Raw genomic sequence first — 16,673 nt, forward strand, 5'->3', positions numbered from 1 at the left:
CAATTTTTTATTTTCTTATCTTTAAATTTAATTATCCATAAAAAGCCTTTAAAATTATTCATATTTAATATTATTAAAGAAATATTTCTTTCTATTTAAAAAATTAAATTAGAGAAAAAAAATAAGAAAACTTTTATTGTCTTTGGTAGTAACTAATCTCCGACATAGAATCTTTAGATCACATATGGTGAATTCTCCTCTCCAAAAAGAATTTTATATGAAAGGAAATCGAACACAAACTACTTTAAACCGTATAATTACTATCTTTTTATGAGCTCAATTACTACTTGCTTAGTGCATAACATATTAAAGGATATATTTAGAGATGTGTTATTTAAACAACAATTTGATTGACAACTTATTTGACAACCATTGATTTACAAAGGAAAAATGGGTATTGACACAAAAGTCAAAGCAATAGAGAAATAAAATAAAAACATGTGAGTATGAGAGATAAAATTGTCACAGAAATTATCCTAAAATGGTTGTACAAATATCATTTCTCAAATATTTAGGTTGGCTTGCTTAGAAGTGTTTTGAGTTTTCGTGGTGTTTTTAACTCAAAGCTTATCTTTTCAACAATTCCACCAAAGATGAATGAGAATTGTTGTTGACACATATGTATTGGATGAGAAACACGAGTAATTTACCCCAAATGCCACTCGGCAGTTAACTGCCGAATTATGGAACCGGCTGCAGTTAACTACTGAGGAAAACTGAAAACTTCGGCAATTAACTGCCGAGAAAACCTCAAACGTTTTTTTTTTTTTTTTGACAAAAACCATAAATTGTCATTGATAATATTTATTGATTTTGAAAGTTTCAATCATTATTTTGTACGTTTCAAACAATTGTAGTATTCGATCACGTTTCTTACTAGTAATAGAAAAGAGCTTTTATTTCACCAAAAAAAAGAGGTTTTACTAATAGAATAATTACAAATATAATTATTTGAAAGAGAAATGAATAATATCTAAAATATTAATAAGTAATAATAGGTTAGTCAAACCTATGAATAATGACAGACATCAATGAAATTAATTACAAATACAATTATTCTATCATTTATAATGTTTTTTGTTGTTGCATTTTTTTTATTGAATCACCATTTTTGGTCCATTAATTACTGATGACAAACATTTTTATTTTTTGTTGTTGCGTTTTTCATGTTAATTAAAGTAATAATATCTGAATATTAGTATAAAGTAATAATAAGTTAGTCAAATCTATGAATAATGACGGACATCAATGAAATTAATTATTAATAATTACAAATATATTTATTCTATCATTTGTAACATTTCTGTTGTTGCATTTTTTTTATTGCATCATCATTTTAGGTCCATTAACTACCATTGCAGATATTATTCATCTCTCATATTTCTTCATTTATAGCAACAAAATCATATGAATGAAATCATAAAAATAATTATGTTTAATTCCTTAAAAGGTTAAAGAATTAAATTTAATTAAGGAAAATTTAGGTGTATTTCCTTATGTAATTTCAGGTTTGAAATTCCTCGGCAGTTAACTGCAGGCGGTTCTTTAAAATTTCGGCAGTAAACTGCAGAAGGACATTTAAGTAATTTAATCGTGTTAATCATAAAAATCTCAAGCATCCAATTTTTTATTTGTTCAATTTCAATGGTTTCAAACATCCAATTTAATCTAATTTCAACTAAACAGCCTCCACTTGTCAAAAAATAAAAAATAAACAGCCTCCAATTATTAACCAACCCCGTTATCTCTTACGTAGCGCGTAATTTAAAGTCATTAGTTGACAGTGACACTTATTTTCTCTTGTGGCAAATTAAATTGATTCAATCTTTACTTCATCTCTAAGGCATTACTTAAATCAGACAGAACACGTTTTTGCTAAATATAGAGAAAAAAAAAGACAAAGAAGTTGTTATTTCCACATGGAATTGGAAGCTTCCTTTGCAACTGCAAACATTAAAATATGGTGCTTCTTTCTTCCGTGTACATATGTCCTAATTTTATACATGTTAACCCAATTTATTTTATTTTATTTTTTACAAAATGTTAACCCTGATGTCGCAACTCAAATCATTTGCTTAACATAATTTCTTTTTTTTGAAGAAGCTAAACTAACCCCCTTAAATTGACACTAAAGAGAATCATTTGCTTAATATAATTAATCACAATTTTAAACGTCATTATTTGAACACAAATTGTAATTATAATCGACTCATAAATATAGTTTATTTTTGGACAAAGAGAAATTTAATTTTAAATTTGTGTGTCAATATACCACCTATTTTTCTTTTTAGATACAAATCTCAAGTGTTATATGAATCCCTAAAAAAAGAATAATGGATGACAGAAACAGCGAACTAAAGACTTTGAATGTGTTTGTTTTAAGGTTTTTTTTTTTTTTTTTTTTTTTTTTTTTTTTTAAGGTATTGTTTCAAGGTTTATAATGTTATATATGAGGTTTTTTTTTTTTTTTGTTACAATGTTATATGTGAGTTTGAAAATACAATATTCTCATATTAAGGTTTTTTTTTTTTTTTTAAGGTATTGTTTCAAGGTTTATAATGATATATATGAGGTTTTTTTTTTTTGTTACAATGTTATATGTGAGTTTGAAAATATAATATTCTCATGTTGTAGAAAATTATTTCAGTAAATATTATTTACACGTGGTTTCTTCATATTTTATTCCCTTGTTTTTTTAACTGACATTTATTCTCTTGGTTAAGAGTGAGAATCTACCATTATCATGGGAATAGTCTATTTGGATTAATTTAGTAATGTTAAATTGAAATATTAAAGCGTGCTATCCTCAAGGTCTTATGTTCAATTTCTTTCCATGCCTATTTTGGTTAGTTACTTGGCCTTCTTTTAAAAAAAAATCAATATATATAAGATTTAATTATTTTTAAATAAGTCCCTAAGCTCAAAAAAGTTGCAATTAGGTCTTTAAACTATTTTATTTTTTTAATTAAGTCCTCCTGGTAAAGTTTACACAGAATCTAATTAGGTACCTAAACTAATTTGTGATTTAACTCCTTTAGTCAAGCTTTAGATGGTTTTGGGTGCATGAACATGTATAAGAATGATTAGGCAAGTCTTTAGATTGAAATTGAACCTGGGGATGTTAAAAATGAGATTTTTGGGTGAAAAATGTCAAGTTCCCGAGAGCACCCAGTTTCTGTTCGCCAAGGCGATCAACATTTTTTCCTGAACTCGCCATAGCGAGTAAAGTGGCTCGCCTCGCGAGCTACACATTGTCAGACAACCTTGTTTAGGATTTTGCGATCTTTGTCGCACGAGATGTTATGAGTTGACCCTTGGGGTAGGAATGGAAGTTGATTATAGTACTGCTAATGTTCATAGAGTCTAATATTTTGATGTTGTTGGTAATGTGATATAATTGTATATGCATTGTGTGAATTATAAAATATGTTAAAGTTGATGTTGAATTATTATTTGATATTGTTATATCTTGAGATGTTTATGTACTGCCTATGTTGCTGTTGTATATTAATTAAGTTGCATGAGTCGGTCAAGATGTAAGATGTTGTTCCAAAATATTGGAGTTAAATAAGATGTCGATGTTTCTAAGATGTAAGTTGTTGAGTCCAAGAATACTCATTCATGTTGGGGGCTTGATGCCCTGGAGCCTTTGCTCATACACGTTGGGGGCTTGATGCCCTGGAGCCTTCGCTCAATTAAGTTGAGGGCTTGATGCCCTAGGAGTATATTAATTCTCAAATAAGTTGAGGGTTTGATGCCTTGGATTGGTACCACATGCATGATTAAGAGGATTAAGTTGCATAGTCAAGTCGAAGTCGCATTGTCGAGTCAAGTTGATAAGTTGTTGTCCATGAGCTGTTAAATTGTTATGTTTCAGTGAAGTGTTTTATGAAGATTACATTTATGATATGTTGATGATGTTTATGTTGTTAAATATAATTGATGAATTATATGCTTAATATTATTGTTTGTGAAATCTCACCCCTTCTGCTTGGAAATGTTGCCCTTCGTATGGGTAACTTGCAGGTGATCGAGAATAAGTTGATGTTAGTTCCTGTCGTGAGTATTTTATCTCTCACGTGTGTCTTTAGGTGCTCTGATACGTAACGGGATGAGAACTTTATTATTGTTTTTCTATTCCTTACGTATTACTTTATGAAGTTTCAAGACTATGTTTTTAGATTGGATTTTTATGAGATGTTATGATGAGGCCTTCGTGCCAAAGACAGTTTTAGATGTTGAATAAATTCCGCTGCGAAGTATTAATTATTATGTTGTTGAACTTTGAAGGTTAAATGGTTATTTATTTCCGTTTATGTTTTCTAAGAAAAGAAGTGTGACATTATGTTTATGTTGAAAATACTCTGATTTGTATGTGATTATATGTGAAATTTTTATGTTGGGAAAACAGGGTGTTACAATGAACACAATTGCAGCTCAGAGTATACACTGAAATTCATGACTGTTGGTTGGCTTGGAAACAAACTGTTGTCTACTGTTAGAGAGAATCCAAAGATTTCCACCACAAAGATAATAAATAAAGTGCATGAAAAGTGGAATATAGGGATTAGTAGGATGACAACATATAGGCTAGGAAGAAAGCAATTGAAAAAATTGATGGATGTTTTAGGGAGTAGTACAGAAGGTTACATAACTATGGACATGAGATACTTAGATCAAATCCAAAGAGTTCTTTCAAAATTCAAGTGCAACATACTGAGCAACATGAAGAACCAATAGAAGAAGGATACATAATAAGGCCATTGTTACCTAGCTTTCAGAGAATGTATATGTGTCTTGAAGGATGCAAGCAAAATTTTCTAAGATGCAGGCAATTCATTGGACTTGATGGATGCTTCTTAAAAGGCTACTATGGTGGAATGATACTAGCAGTTGTTGGTAGGGATCCAAATGATCAAATGCTTCCCATGACAATTGTAGTGGCTGATGTAACACCCCGTTTTCCCAACTTAAAAATTTCATAACAAATATCAGAGTATTCGACACATAACGGAATGCTACACTCTTAAAAATCATAAATGAGATAATTAACTAATTATCTTTCCAAAAATCATAAACGTATTAATTCAAACTTAGCAGCAGATTTAATTCATTAACATAAGTAAGTCTTTGGCACGCAGGCCTTATTAAAACATAAGCAATACGTAAAGGAATAGAAAATAGCCACAAAAGATCCCATCCCATTACGTATCAGAGCATCCTAAGACTCAGTGAGGAATAAGTCACTCACGACAGCAACACCAGCAACCTACTAACGATCACCTGCAAGTTACTCATACGAAGAGCAACATTTCCAAGCAGGAGGGGTGAGATTTCACAAAACAATAATATTAAGCATATAATTCAACAATTATATTTAACAACATAACATTTCATCATCTATAATAATATAGCAACAACCTGATCATCATCCTATAGTAACATACTTAACACGTACTCACCTTTCTCAATAACATAAACAACAACATATCACATTACATATAACTATATCATAACCACATAACATCATCCTAATCATTATCATAAAGCATCATAACATCATCTTAATCATTATCATAAACAACGTAACATCATCTTAATAGGCATATAATTCATCATCTCATCATAATATGACAACACGTATTTAACATCTTATAATAATATAACAACACATCATAACAGCCTCATATACAACATCATACTTAATTATCATAAAACATCATAATCATCACAACATCAAATAATCTTTCATCAACAACTCAAGGTTAAATAACAACTTAATCACAACGACACAACTTCAACTTAACAATGCAACTTAGACCTTTTATTCATCTTAGACCATCTTGACAAAAATGCAACTACAACCTCTTAGTCATGCATGTGGTACCAATACGGAGCATCAAGCCCCAATCGCTATTTGAGTATTATTTTACTTATCGCTATTTGAGTATTATTATACTTCCGGAGCATCAAGCCCCAATCGCTATTTGAGTATTATTATACTTCCGGAGCATCAAGCCCCAATCGCTATATGCTAATGCATGGACTCGATTTCTTAAACGTCTTAATTCGACAACCTCTTATAATAGTCCAATAATTTGGAACATCAACATCTTCAACGACTTGGACCGACTCATGCAGCTTAGTTAGTTAATGATCAGCAACATAGGCAGTATGCAAAACATCATGATATAATAATATCGCACGTAAGTAAACAACATCTCAAATAATCACATATAATTCAAGTAATGCATATACAATTATATCACATTATAAACAACATCAAATCATCATAAATCAGCTTCACAGATCATCATTAATATTATAATTAATATTCATAACTACCCTAAGGTTCAACTCTCAACAACTCATTAGACCCTTTATACAAGGTTATTTCTTTCCTAAAAACGTCTCTAGATGGTTAGGATAAAGTCCCTACACTTAGGAAGAAGTTTGGAAGCATTTGGAGTGAAGAAAATTGCATTTTTAAGGTTTCTGGTATGACATCATCGTGGCACGTTGATCTCCCATCGTGGCACGATTTTTCCAGATTTGACAGACGACTTCAGATTTTCAACCTTCACGTTTTCGGACATAAAAATCAAACCGTTAACCCGTTTTCGATGCCGTTTTCGCCTACACGCTCCTGGCACTTAGCCCTATCATAATATACAAAAAGATTCAAGTTTCAACCACCCAAAAATTGATTTCCCAAACCTCACATAATCTCTTATTTGCAAAACGTTTAGACACCGACTATTCAAACGAAAATCCCAATTTCCATCGACTCAACCCCAATACTGATTGGAAACTTAGTCTGTGATTAATCTACAATCTAAACACCCTTTATCACCCTAATCCATCAGATTATCTATTTCTTTCCACAATTCAATTCTACATTCTAACCCTAATTCCCAACTTCTCTAATTCGATCCTACACTTGCTAAATAAAATCATCAGAATTATATAGATTAATAGAATTGAATGCTAGTCTCACCCTTACCTTAGAATAAGAAAATCGCAGCCTCTATGTGCTTCTCCCTTCTCTTGGCTTTTTCTCCCTTTTCTCCAAAATTGGTCGTACGTTCTGTTTTTTCTAAACTAGGTCTTTCTTACTTATAACTCCACCATCTATCTTATCATATTTCTCTTTCTTCCCCCAAACTTTCTAAAATCTCATAACAACCCCTAAACTCAATATTATTTTATTTTCTAATCTTATTCTATTAAATAATATAATAAGCCACTTAATAAATCACATAATCATATAAATATATTCTAAACTCTTTTTAATAAATTCTAGACTCAATTAAATAATTAAATAAATCAAAACAGGCGTTACAGCTGAAGGTGAAACCAAAGATTCTTGGTTATGGTTTCTAAAGTTGTTGATCAATGACTTAGGGGGTAAAGATTTCTGCCAAACAATCACATTCATATCCAATCAACAAAAGGTATTATTTTAATTAAATAAATTACATTGATTTTTAATGTTTGTTGTTATTGTTAATTAATATTGTTTAATGTTAATTATGAAGGGTTTGCTGCCAACAATAGATGAGTTGCTACCAAATGTGGAGCAAAGATTTTGTGCAAGACACTTATACAATAATTTTAGAAAGAGGTATTCCAGGAAAGCTTTGAAAGATTTAATGTGGAAAGCTGCAAAGGCTAGCTACCCTCAAGAATGGGAAAAATCAATGAGAGAGATAAGGTCAATTAATCCAGAGGCTCATAAATACTTGATGCAGACTCCTCTAAGACATTGGAGCAAATCATGGTTTAGATTCGATTCTAAGTGTGATGTCTTGGTCAATAATATGTTAGATACTTTTAACAGTGTGATTCTTGGACCAAGAGAAAAACCTATCGTAACAATGTTTGAAGAAATTAGATGTTATTTAATGGAACGTTGGGCAAGAAATAGGAGTAAGATGATTGAGCTTGAAGCTGGAGCAGTTTTGCCAAACAATAAGAAAAAGCTTTTGAAGGAAAGAGAACGTTCTAGGTTCTGGATGCGTAGGTAAGTATGTATCTATTCTTTTTTAAAACACAATATGTCATGGTATTGATTTTACTATCAGAACCTTAGTCATTTTATCTTGCATGTTATGAGTATATATTTATTTGTGTTGGTTTGTTTAACAGGGTTTCTGGAGATATGTTGTTTGAAGTTTATAACCGAAACCAAACTAGTGAACAGTACGCTGTGAATTTGGATGCACAAACTTGTTCATGCAGAAGCTGGATGTTAACAGGCATCCCTGGTTGCCATGCTATTACTTGTTATATGGATAGGAAATTGGATCCAGATGACTACTTCCACATTTTTACAGAAAAGAGGCATATGTTTCTTGTTATGAGCCACTTATCCAGCCAACAAATGGCCAAAACCTATGGGAAACTACACCATACCCAGACATATTACCACCACCGATGTGAAAAATGGCAGGGAGACCAAAAAAATCAAGAAATAAGGGTACAGATGAGAAGGCTAAAGGCGCACATGAGAAGGCCAGGGATCCATCATTAGTGACTAGGAAATAACTGCAGCATTTGCAAACAAGTTGGGCACAACAAAAGATCATGCAAATCCAATGCAAATACATCTCAGGGTGAGACTTCATCACAAGCTGCTACTCAAAGTGGACCTCAATCTACACCACATAATGCTACTTCTCAGAATGCTACTCAAACTGCTACTCAAGTTGCTACTTCTTGGAATGTTACTCAAACTTCTAATCAACCAGCATCTCAGTCAAACAATGTTAAAAAGCATGCTAAGTCTTCTAGAACTAACAAGTCCAAGTCAAATGCAAGTGTATCTCAAAAATTTTCAACCCGATAAGTCTGCTACGGGTACTTCATCAACTCAGCCCACTCCAAATGCAACAAAAAGGACTTCAGCACTTTTCAAGGATATGTTGGCTACCAAAACAACTGTCAGGCCAAAGATGCAACCAAGGAAGCCATCGTCTTAGTTTTAGCGTATCCTAGGCATCTTTTTAGCTTTTTTTTTTTTTTTTGGTTTGGTCAATCTATGTATGATTAGACTATGGCAAATATGAATTATGGCTGTTTTGGAAGGATTGAATTGTAAGCCAATAATTTTGGATGAATTAATATGTAAGACATGGAATGTTATTATGGTTATTTTGGATGTAAGACATGTTATTAATTGGAAAATGTTATGATTATTTTGGCCAAAATGTATTATGGTTATTATTATATGGATAACACAGGTTCAATATCTTGATGAGATTACACAATACATTCATTTTCTTAAAACACACACACACACACACACACACACACACACGCACAAAAACATTATACAGGTACATTATTTTGATGAGATTGCACAATACATTCATTTTCTTAAAACAAAACACAAACACATTAAACAGGTACAATATCTTAATTAGATTGCACAATACATTTATTTTCTTAAAGGAAAATATTGTATTCCACGAAAATAATTCCACGAAACCTAAGAATAACACAGCCTACCATGATGGCCGCCAAATCCCAAATTATATTATTTTAAAAATATAAAAAAAAAAAACAATTTTTGTAACTGTTGCAAATTGCCTCATCGTGGTTTTCGTGGAAATAGCTTTCGTGATATCTAGCATTGCTGTTTCTTAAAACAAAACACTAACACATTACATTAATGTTACACTCAACAATGTTTGATCGTTTAACATGATTGCACGCTTAAATTAAACTAAAAAAAAAAAAAACATGTTACAAGGATTGTTCACTTTACTTGATTAAATATCAAACTTATTGTTGCAATAACACATGTTAAAGCCAGCAACATGCAAGTTACATCAGCAATCTTCAACATAAGTTTTGTTGATTTTTCTCCACTTTTTGTCTTCAACAATTTCATTTTCATGTTCATAATTTCCATGTCCTTTTTGGCACAATCAACACATTTCATTTCCACCCCATTGTCTTGGTATGTACTAGAATGCTACTATGTACTCTTCATGACAAGTTAAAGTGCAATTATATACAAAACAGAACCATGTGTGTCATTCGTTTCTTTTGTTTTTTTTCAATTTTTTCAATTTTAAAATGGGGAAAATCAAGTTTAGAGCAATTAGAGCAAATTTCGATTACTCGTAAAATTGAAAAAACAGAACCTAATCCAAGTTTCAATTAGAGCAATTGAGCTTTAATGGGGAAAATTGAAGGAAACAAAATGGGTTCACGTTTCTTGATTTGTTTTCTCTCTCTATCTCTTCAAACCTTGTTTCAGCTTCTGTTTTGCAAAACGCAACGTTTTGCCTTTTGCATGCCACATCACAACGTTTTTTTGACGATGAGTTAACGGAAGGACTTATTTGTACACTGTTACAAAGTTAAAGGACATATTTGTTACAAAACAAACTTAAAGGACCTATCTGTTACAAGTCAACCTTAAAGACTTGTAATTAAGCCTTTTATTTTTCTTTCAAAAATTCATTGTGGGCAATCTTTGAGATAATTTTTTCATAGTCTGACGAATTATGGTTGACATTTTCTTGTCATACTTTAATATAACTCTGTAGACAACCATGTGTTGTGGGCTTGTATTGGTAACTTTGGCGACATATGTTTCAGATTGTGCATAATTTATCTCGTGCCGAGAGTCTCTGTGACTCCTGTAATGCACGCGTTGGTACCAAGTTATTTGCAATGTACCCTGACGATACAGTTGTATGTTACAAGGTTAGTGCTTGACCGCTTTTCTCAATTGATTCCTCAAAATAGAGCTTTTTACCCAAACTTTCTTGCCTCATCTATCATTTTACATCTAAGCTGTTTCCCAATGTGTTATTTTCGAAATTCTTGACATGGTTTCTAGTGCAGCAAAGAAAATAATGTTTGAAGTTACCTCAAAGTGGATTTTTTTTCGAATTAGTCGTACTTTTTGTAATTTTTTGTCTGCTCCATCTCTTTTCTTTCATTATTCTTTTTAATGTGTAAGTCATTACTGTCTAAACTAGACTCTGTGGAGAAAGCTGATGGTTTAATCTTCAAGGACTATATTTGGTATTCTTGTCTTTAACAGCTTCTGGTCATTGTTTAGCTGTGCTCCTTTAATACCGACACTGTTATTAGCGATGGGTTTTCTTAATTGTGCCTTCAAGGTGAGTCTGTCTCTGGTCGCAATTTTAAGGACGACATCCTAATTAAACCGGGTTGGCTTGTGAGTCGTTGATCTTATTGCTATTTGATGTCAATATTGCTTGCCTGAAGCCTGAATCTTAGAAGTTTCCATTCCATGCGCCAAACCCAAATCCTTCCAAAATATAGGTGCACATTTAGGGTTTTTCAACTCCTAACCTGTAAATAAATCTGTTGAGTGGCCCATTGTATTCCCCATACCCCTTTTAGAAAATTGCTTTGTAAATTTTGATATTGTAAAATGTATATTTTTGCATCTATATAATCAGCCCATTCTTGCATTCTAGTTCTTTTGGCATGACATGCTGGAACTTGGTTACAAAGATTAGACGGTTGAAGATCATTATTGTATCCTATTGTTTTCAAAACGATCATTGTAATTCCATTTCCAAACTGTAGTAGTAGATATATAAAATAGCTTCTCAAGATAAATGCCATAAAGATGTAACAGATGTGTAATTTTTGTTTTTGGATACAAAATGAAGGCACAATTCTTTAGTTTAAAGCAGCATGTCAGCACTGTGGTAAGTTTATCTGTTCGATATTGCCTTAAAATGCTAAAGGAGAATTGCAATTGATATGATAGGTTAAGAGTTATAAATGGAATATTTTGTTCTGTTTATCGAAGAGCAATGGTTGATCCTCTCGTTAGCACAAGAAACAGAAAATAGGTATCAAGGATTATAAAAAGATCAATGGCTTGGATTATAACAACCTTTTGTCAAAAAAAATATTATTGTAACCAACCTCTCTAGACATCAGGGCTTTTCTAATTTCACTAACTTATGATTTTACTGAAAGAAAATCACTAAATATAAACACAAAATGTTTTCCTAACAAATTTCCATCAAGATATTTTCTAATTGGAGTGAACCGGAGGGTTAACATAAAAAAAATACAAAATGTTCTTATATAGAAAATTAAGATCCATCTTTCAATTTTTTTAAAAAAATATATGTCTTTTTTTAGAGGTTTTATTAGATATTCTAAACCGCAAATACATTCCATTCAATACAATATATACGTTTTCCTATAACATCTTCTTTAAAGTCCAAATTCGGTTTATTGTAACTCCAAATATTGTAACCCTACTATGTAGATATTTCGTCCAAATTCAGTTTATTGTACCTCCGAATATTGTAACCCTACTATGTAGACATTTCGACATGTTCTAAGTTCATCAACTTATGTATTTATTAAAAAAGAAAACATTGTATTAACACAAAATATTTTCCTAATAAATTCATATCAAGATATTTTCTTCTTATATAAAACATATTTATTTTACATCAATATCTTATTTTATATTTTTTAACGTATTTATACATTATATCAAACAGTTCAGATTTGGTTAAAGTTTTATTTTTAAGCCTATATAAACTGAGGCCTCTCAACAATGGTTATTCCATCCTTGCTTTCTCTCTTATATATACACATATCATTGTTTTCTCTCTTCTATATATACATATCATGAAGTGATTGTTAGTTTGTTAGTATCGGGGTCAATTTGGAAGGAGTTCCCTAAAATCCAATTCTAAAAGGAGATGATGGTAGACCTCTGCTGCTAGTTCATGAATACCTCTGACTTTGTAACAATATTCTTAAAGTTCAAAGGTCAAAGATTTGCATGAATTGGGAGATGATAATACCTTGATCTTTTCGTATTGGATTAAAAGGAGCTCCATATAGATAGATCATTCTCAAACATATGCACATATTAAATTCATACAGTTCTTATTCCTTTCAAACTTGGTTTTTTCTAAATTGCCTTGGGAAAGAGGTGGGTAAACTGCCCATCTTGACGTGGCATCACTATAACATGGACAACAGTAATCCACAATAAAAAATGGACGAGGAGATGGGTTTGATATATTGATCCGGTATACTTTTGTTATTAGCATATTGATCCATTAATTAATTTTCAAAAAAAAAAAAAAATTCCAGATTATTTTCTTCTTCTGCATAACTGTTTTCTTCTCCAATATCAAATAACTGCTTTCTTCTTCTACGTTTTCTTTTAGTTTTTCAACCCAACCATTTCTTCCTTCAATTCATTCATAATTTGGGAACAAAAATTGATTCATCTATCCGACGAAACTCTCTCATTCAACTTATTCTGCGTTTTCATCTTCCAATTTTTCAACCCAACCATACTTCCTTCAATCCATTCGTAATTTGGGAAAAAATTGATTCATCAACATCAAATTCATCCATCGTATTTACTCTCCACTCATACCGTTTCTTCTCTCTCATCTTTGGGGAAAATATCCTAAGAAACTCATCTCTGTCACGAAACCCATCCCTAAGTTTTTTTTCGTTTCACTCTCTCACAGTTCTATCTCTCTCTCTCTCTCTCTCTGATGAAACTCCATAATCTATCACGGTTCCATAATTTGGGGGAAAACAAAATTGATTCATCTTCACTCAAAGCCTTTCATCCCTCTCATTCAACTTATTCCTCGCGGATATGCAAGTAAGTAAGTTTTCTTGTTTTAATTGCTATTTAAATGGTTCAAATTGTTTTGTTTGATTTGGGGGTTTAGGGTTCTCCATGTTTTAATGAATATTGAATTATTCACTGACTGTGATTGTTTGATTTGGGGTTTATGAATCATGCTTGGTCTGATACAAATATGTTATAATCCTTCTGCATTTTTTTTATTCACTCCTCATGCTTTGTGCTACTTTGTTTTGTGTTATAAATGGAGAAGTTGCTTGAAATCTGCCCCATTAATAAAACAAAACAAAGTAGCACAAAGCATGAGGAGTGAATAAAAAAAATGCAGAAGGATTATAACATATTTGTATCAGACCAAGCATGATTCATAAACCCCAAATCAAACAATCACAGCTAGTGAATAATTCAATATTCATTAAAACATGGAGAACCCTAAACCCCCAAATCAAACAAAACAATTTGAACCATTTAAATAGCAATTAAAACAAGAAAACTTACTTACTTGCATATCCGCGAGAAATAAGTTGAATGAGAGGGATGAAAGGCTTTGAGTGGAGATGAATCAATTTTGTTTCCCCCCAAATTATGGAACCGTGAGAGATTATGGAGTTTCATCAGAGAGAGAGAGAGAGAGATAGAACCGTGAGAGAGTGAAACGAAAAAAATTTAGGGATGGGTTTCGTGACAGAGATGAGTTTCTTAGGGCATTTTCCCCAAAGATGAGAGAGAAGAAACGATATGAGTGGAGAGTAAATACCATGGATGAATTTGATGTTGATGAATCAATTTTTTTCCAAATTACGAATGGATTGAAGGAAGAAATAGTTGGGTTGAAAAATTGAAAGATGAAAACGCAGAAGCAGAATGTAGTCTGGACAATTTTTTTGAGAAGATAAAACTTAATTAATGCTTGGGTAAATCTGCAAAATAACAAAAGTATATGGTTACAATTTATGAAACTAAATAATAAGTATTTCAAATACAATGAGTATACGTAGCTGCTTTTTATTATTGTTAAGTTACATGGGTAAATTGCCCATGTGTTTATAAAGGTAGGCTATACCTCACCTTCAAACTTTTATTTTATCTTTAGTTTATAATTATAATTATATATATGACTATATTTGGTTGAAGAGTTTTTCTTCTTTAAACGATATGTATTATTTTTTTTTTTTTTACAGGTGAGGCCAACTTCCATGTCTCTTTTGGGAAAAGAATTTTGCAACACACCGAATGAATACAAATTAATCTTTGCTTGTGTGATAAATTGTGTTGCTAGGAAGAAATTATTTCAACATCTAGTACTAGCTTTTAGGTCTTTGATGATATTCCAACATGTATTACCGATCTGATTTTTTAATAAAATGATATGATTTATTTTCTCTCAAAAAAAAGGAAGAAATTATTTCAAACACTACTAATATAGCCTAAGTATCATTGTTAATTCTCAAGAGTTGTACGTTAGTGTATAAATTTCTTTAAGAAGTGTATATGTATTTCATTTTTTTTATGGAAATATATATTGTATATTATTATATTTTTTGGGGGCAATTAGATATTTTTATATTTTATTGTAAATTATGTTTAGAACGTCGCAAGCAAACTTGTGTAATCAAATTATATTTTCTCTAAGATAACTTTGAAAAAAGAATCATAAAGTGATATTATAATGTAATCAAATTTTTTTGAAACAGTTGATCTTTTTTAATTGTAATGAATCGGAGGGTTAACATAAAAAAAATTAAAACGTTACTTTTATATAAAATAACTAAGAGCCACCTTTCCATTTTTTTTTAGATATTCTTCTTCCTATTCTTTTTTGAGAGGATTTTAGAAATATTCAAACGGTGATTACATTCAATTTAGTACAAAATATATGTTACCCCAACCTTAATCGAGCACTATTATCTTATTTAATGTCTAAATCCAGTTTATTTTTTATTTTATTTTTTGAAGGATAAATCCGGTTTATTGTACATCATAATATTGTACGTAACCAACAATTTGTCAAAAAAATCGATTGTAAACTGACTCTTCTAATTTCGTAGACTTATGATTTTACTAAAAGAAAATCACTAAATGTAACACACAAAATATTTTCCTAACAAATTTCCATCAAGATATTTTCTAATGGGAGTGAACCGGACGGTTAACATAAAAAAAAATCAAAATATTCTTATATGAAAAATTAAGATCCATAATTCAATTTTTTTTTGTTTTTTTGGAAATATACGTCTTTTTTTAGAGGTTTTTTGAGATGTTCTCGTGAGCTTAGTTCAGCTAGTAAGGACAATGCATAAATATATGCAAGGTCTGGGGTTTAAACCCCAGCCACCACCAAAAGAGATTTTTTGGGATTGTTGAGGATGACTCAAAATTTGGTGTTTGGAAAATGTTGGAATCACGACATGATTTTGACATCGTGACACGATTTTTTAGGCAGTGGGCATGGTTTTCAGGGTGTCCAATCGTGACACGATTTTGGGAAAACGTGACACGATTTTCAGCTTGCTTGACAAGTTTTCAGGATAAGGTTTGTCGTACATTGGGTCGCACGCACCAAACGTGTCACGATTCGGGAAATCGTAACACGACTTTGTCTGGATCTGAACACTATGTAAGCACTCCATAACCCATTTGTTGGGTAAGCTTAGTGAATCTCTTCGAAACCAAAGGAGTGAACTTTTAGAGTTTTAGATACTAAAGGTTGAGGGTCTTTGGGTGAGGTTCAAAGCTTCAAGATGTGAATCTTGGAGAACCAAAAGAGGAGGCTCTTGGAAAAAGGGTTGGTGCCTTTTGGGGAAGATTCATGGGGTTGAAAACACATGAGTGAAGAGTCTATTGTGAGCAACTAGGGGAGGGGAGGGGTTTTAATGGAGGGGAGGGAAAGGGAGATATTTCAATTAAATATATGTTTGGTTCAAATGATGGAAGGGGAGGGAAGGGGAGGGATATTAAAACTAAATTACTTTTTTATCCCTATAATATTAAAATAGTATCACAATTTTAAAATTATTCACTTCATAAAAAATTAAAA

The sequence above is a fragment of the Medicago truncatula genome, chromosome 8 (assembly GCF_003473485.1).
Source record: "Medicago truncatula cultivar Jemalong A17 chromosome 8, MtrunA17r5.0-ANR, whole genome shotgun sequence".
NCBI lineage: Eukaryota > Viridiplantae > Streptophyta > Magnoliopsida > Fabales > Fabaceae > Medicago > Medicago truncatula.